General features: G+C 44.9%; 1 protein-coding gene across 7 annotated transcripts in view; it reads right to left on the bottom strand.

The window, feature by feature from the left end:
• Window positions 1-6,000, bottom strand: part of PTPRA (protein tyrosine phosphatase receptor type A) — a 221,923-nt gene that overhangs the window by 103,732 nt on the left and 112,191 nt on the right. The window lies entirely within an intron of this gene.

Below are 6,000 nucleotides of genomic sequence, written 5' to 3'. Positions count from 1 at the left end.
AGCTACACCAAGGTGCGCGGGATGGAGGGGAGCAGCGAGACCCCTGCAGCCTTACCTGTTTTCGGGGCGTCTCCAATGCTGCTGCAAATTAAATAAAGCACACGGAAAACTGCGTTGAGGAATATATACAAAAATAATACAAGGGTTTATTCAAAATAAAAGCAAGGACAGGAAAATGCATGCGCCGGTAATAAAATATCCGAAATCCTATATTCGGGATCCCGGATACCAGACTCAACAAATACAGACGGGGGGATGGATTAAAGGAAAATAATGGTCTCGTCGTGTAAAATGTAATCGCGGATGCGGCCTTATCTCATCTGTCGTCTTGCGTTGTTTGCCGTCCAACACGGCCCCGTTCGGCGTCCCACGCGGCCCTCTCCGACCACCTCCGAGCACCACCAGGCCTCGCTCCAAGCACCACAGCAACGCGAAGGCCCGAGCCAACGCCCACTCCATTCACACACGAGGCCCCAAAGCAGGAAAAGCACCACGCGTCCAACGCAGGCTAGTGGCTCCAAGCGAGGTCAAAAGCAAGCGAACTCCACTCGGGCTACACCGTAGCCCAACTCGGGCTAACTCGTGCTGCGAACTCCTCTTCTGCTCACGCGCCAACCAGCTCAACCCTGCTTGCCAACTGCGTGCACTCCAGCGCGTCTCAAGACTCACTGCCAGAAGCAACTGCTCTGAACCAACTCTCGGCCAACTCCCTCACTCTCGTCCTTCGAACCAACTACCGCGAACCAACTCGTGCTGCGCAACTCACTCACTCGAACCAAAGTCCTCCCGTCCCTCGTATCACTCCGCGGCGGTGACGTCAGCCTTGGCGTGCTGCTAACCAATCAGTCTCCTCCACTGACTCGTTGGCTCGCTCAGGCCCCTTCCTACCGCGCCACCCCAACACTCGTTCTCTGTTCCTTGGTCATAGCGTGTGGTACTCAAGGTGGATAGGCCTGTCGGAGGTGTAAATGGCGGCGGCCATGTGGTGGTGTCCTGGCCTGGTTTCCTGCCTAAGTCATGTCAGGTGGGGGGGGGGAGCACTATTTAGTGTTGCACTAAGGACTTGTCGGAATGTCTGTGGTGTGCAGTGCCAAAAGGGACAAGGGTTTGGCTAACCAGGTGAGGACACACAGGGGCGCTACTCTTTAATCCCCAACTCTACTTAACACACGAACTTCCTGGTAGATTCACAAGTATACTCACCCGACAAAACGCCTACACATGAAGAACTTATTACAGGGTCAGATTCCTTACCGCGACACCTCGTAGCATGTACCTACTCAGCTCTATCTGCTCTACATATCACTACCCCACCAGACATAACACACACACACACACACACACACACACACACACACACACACACACACACACACACACACACACACACACACACACACACACACACACACACACACACACACACACACACACACACGGCCAAAAATATTGGCACCCTTGCACTTTTTTCAAATAACTCACAATTTTCTCCAAAATAAGTTGAAATTGACAAAAGTATTTGGTCTCCGCAATTTTTTATTTCCCTATTAATATTACAGAACCTTTGATTTTATTCAGAACTTAATATATCCTTTTAAGTCAGAAAATATAAAGAAATGCACAAAACATATTGTTTTCTGCAAACATAGAGACAATGTGCTTTACGAAAAAGCTCTAATTTAGTCTCATCTGTCTACAGGACATTCTCCCAGAAGGATTTTGGCTTGTTCAGGTGGGTTTTGGGAAAACTCCAGTCGAGCTTTCATAGCAGTGGGGTCCTCCTGGGTCAACTACATAGAACCCCCTTTCATCGAGTTGGCGACGGATGGTGCGAGTTGAAACTGTCGTACCTTGTGTCTGAAGGTCAGCTTGAATTTGTTTGGCAGTTGATCGAGGTGCTTTCTCCACCATTCGAACAATCCTTCGCTGCAAACGACGATCAAGTTTTCTCTTGCGGCCACTTCCAGGGAGGTTGGCTTACAGTGCCACGGGCCTTAAACTTCCTGATAACATTACATACGGTGGACACAGGAACTTCAAGGTCTCTGGAGATGGACTTGGAGCCTTAAGATTGTCCATGCTTGGCTACAATCTTGTGTCTGACCTCCTCAGACAATTCTCTGGTATTCTTTCTTTTCTCCATGCTCATTGTGGTACACATAGTGACACAAAACAGCAGAGCGACTCATTTTCTCCTTTCACACTGCTTGAATGAGTGATTTTTATATTGCAGGCACCTGCAACTCACCACAGGTGAGTTCAAATCCAAAGTAAAGGAGAATCACCTGCTTGAAATGTAATTATTTCGAACAACTTCTAAAAGGTGCCAATAATATTGTCCAGGCCATTTTAGGATTTTTTGTGTGGAATAAGCTAAGATTTAGTATTTCAAAAGCTTTTTACGGCGTAGCCCATCAGGCAGTGTCGTCTAGAACATGTATGTATATATGTCCCCTCAAACAGATACCAATCAGAGCTGAGAATCTGGTCACATGACAGGGTGATGTGATTACGTCTGATGTCATTACGGCGGTGCTGCGGCTGACTATCCACGCACCGCCATTTTGATTTATATGCCATTCATGCTGAACATATCGTCGAACCTGTCATATATCACAATCGCCATGCTCTACCTTTATGTTTTTCATTCAGTGTGAAACACAAACAAACTGATTGTTAAAATGACCGTCAAATATCGAAAGCATCGGCGTTACGTCTCTTCCAACAATACGGTATGTATAGGCCTTAGGCGTTATGACTCACCATCCAATTCAGACAAATTAAACCCAGGTTTCTTAATACAGTGGTATCGTTTCAGTCGTATCATTTTCGTAGCAATAATAATATTACAGTAAATATATAAATATAACACTTTAATCCCAATGTCATGAATGGAAAGTTGATGGATTGAAGTGGTGTAAAAGTGGAAGAAAGAAATTCACCTCGGTTGAAAAAAAACAATATAATTTTCGTAAAAATAACGTAACGTTATTGTTATAGTAAATCTAATCGTAACACTAATCCCTTTATCGTCACTGCAACACCACTGGAGGTTAAATATATATCTTATATACAGACTTGGCATTTAATATGCAACATTTTTTTTGTGGGGGTGAACTTACTTTTCAAGATGTCTTAGAACCAAAAGTTCATTGGAATTATGTTGAAATTATTCTAGATTTTGTTCATGCGACCTTTACAAGAAACAAAAACCACATTTGACATTTCGAAACAAATAAATTGATCCTTGAAAGTGATGTAAACCGATATCGAACTCAATTCATGGACAGTACCGTGTTAAACTTCTGTACGTTTTCCAGAAGTATCTCTTTATTTTGCACATTAGCCAAATTTTTTTAAACAAAAACAAAAGTTAAATTACGACTGGGATTACGGACAGTAAAATTACAGTTCAGTACTTCGTGTAACCCCCACGAGCATTCAGGAGAGCACGTACACGTTGAGGCATGCTGTTCACGAGATTTGCCACGGTTTGGACAGGAATCGCTTGCCATGCAGTGACAATAGCCTGCTGCAATTCACGCACAGAGGTCGCCTGCTGGTCCAAGTGGTCGATTTGACGCGTTAATTCTGCCCACAAGTTCTCTATCGGATTCATATCCGGGGAGATGGCAGGCCACTCCATATGCTCTACACCACGGTCAGCAAGAAAGTGTTGGATCATGCGAGCACGATAAGGCCATGCATTGTCATCTTGGAAGACAAAGTTTCCTCGAAAGGCTGCACGAGCAAATGGAAGCAATGTTTCTTCCAGAATGGCCCTGTACTTGAACTGGTTCAGGTTTCCATTCAGAACAACCAGGTCAGTTTTGCCCCCTGCATGAAAAGCAGCCCAAACGGTCACCCCACCACCTCCAGCTTGGACTCTTGGCACTATACAATCTTTGTTGTAGGCTTCATGCACTTGTCTGCGCACTCGGACGTGGCCATTTTGACGATAGACCAGAAATCTAGACTCGTCACTGAAGATCATGTGATTCCAGTGTCCTGACTGCCATTGACGGTGCTCTCTGGCCCACTGCAATCGGCGCTGGCGGTGTTGTCTGGTCAGGCGTGGCTTTCTCAGGGGACGCCTGGCACGATAGCCTGCTTGAACCAGTCGTTGGTTGACTAGCCTTCTGGATACAGGCACATTTGTCAGTTGCTGCCACTCAGCCCTAAGCCGATTAGCTGACTTGGTACGGCCATTGCGGACTAACCGGTGCAGCTGGCGATCATCCCTCCTTGTGGTTCTGCGGGGACGTCCTGGCCTCGGTATTGGAGTAGGGACACCACTCTGAGCATTTCGTTTCAGGATCTTTGACACCTGACCTTGAGTGATGCCATACTGCCGAGCAATAGCACGCTGTTTCATGCCGTAACTTCGTAAAGCCACCACTCCATGACAAACAGCATTGTCGAGTTGACGGACCATCTCCAGAGGAAGCGGCAATAACTTTTGGAGATGTGCAGCAGTTGTTTTCCACTAATACAGAATGCGATAACCCTTGTATACCCGACTGTGAAGCCAATCGTCAAATGCACCTGTTCGTACATTTTGCCACGCCACCTGTGATATAATCCTGTTGTTGACTTCTTGCTGCGACAGACAATCAGTGACATGGTTCTTTTAACAAATAAATCACCAAAGTGTAAAATAAACTCGCCAGATTGATATCCTGAGTTAAGAAAGTAAACCCAAGTCATGAAAAAAAAAAATTCCACATTAAATGCCATGTCTGTATATTAAAGTAGAGTAAGTTATGTGTCCGGCCGTCATGCTACGTCATTACGTATATGATGTCATTACGGCGTAAACACCCGCTCACTTCGAGAGCGGCAGGAAAGGTCATTCCACTTTGGGGTATATAGATTACAGTCTCTCTATGATCGGGTCTCAAGAACATGGGGTGTGTGTTCATTTACCAAGTTTCTTGTGGAGAGATCGCCAAGTGGTTAAAGCATTCGAGCAAGCACTCCATTCAAAACCCTTAAGGAACGGCTGGCTTGGCAAGCGCCAGCTGGCTGCTTGGTAAATGAGCACACCTCCAACCCTTGTGGGGTATATAAAATTACAGTAGATCTTTGCTCAGTTCTGTAAAAAAAAAACTTACCTAATGGATGTCTGGATTCCTCCAAATTTATTTGTTTAATGTTATAAACAGCATTAGCGACTGTTTAAAAAGCTAATCATGCGTGTTTGTGGTTTATAATATTTTACAAGCCCGGCTACGCCGCTGTTAGACTTTTGGTCTTGTTTTGTTTTGTTCCACTGCAAACCAAAGAAATACATATGTGGATACCAAAATATTTTTTAATTTCAACAATTTTCTGGAAGAAATGGTGCATTATTTGAAAAAAGTGCGCAAGGGTGCCAATATTTTTGGCGATGACTGTGTATGTTTACCATGTGAATAGCTTCACATGATATCCCACCGTTCACACGGTAAACATTCCTCATTCCTCTACATGGTAAACAGCTGCATAACACAACATCCCCACGAGTTACTGTACAGAATGAAAACACTCCATCGTATCTATTAGTAGGCTACAATTAGCTGTCTCCCTTTAACCCATTAAAAAACAATGGCACAGCATGCATTCACGAGCTTTCATCAACATTCGCGGGATTTTCATCGACATTCGCGGATTTTCAGACATTTGTGGGATTTGCCTCGACATTCGTGGATTTTCGCGATTCGGGAACCAATCCCCCTCTTGCCAATTGAAACAATGCCCCACCATTCGCGGTTTCGCGGCACCATACATCTCAAATTGGAGGGTTTGGGAGTTTGGGAGGTTGAAATAGGAGTTTTGTTTTTTCTGGAAGTCAACAATAATCTCCTTTGTCTTTATGACATTGAGTTGGAGATGTTTTAAAGAACACCATTCCACTAGTTTTTCGACTTGATTACGGTCATAACTTTCATCACTGTTGAGAATCAGGCCAGCAATGGTCGTGTCGTCTGCAAATTTCACCACCAAAACTATCAGATGATG

Source organism: Myxine glutinosa, chromosome 2 (genome assembly GCF_964187855.1).
Source record: "Myxine glutinosa chromosome 2, kmMyxGlut1.1, whole genome shotgun sequence".
NCBI classification, from domain to species: Eukaryota; Metazoa; Chordata; class Myxini; order Myxiniformes; family Myxinidae; genus Myxine; species Myxine glutinosa.
The sequence above is the reverse complement of the archived record's forward strand: the minus strand, read 5'-3'. Positions and strand labels throughout refer to the sequence as shown.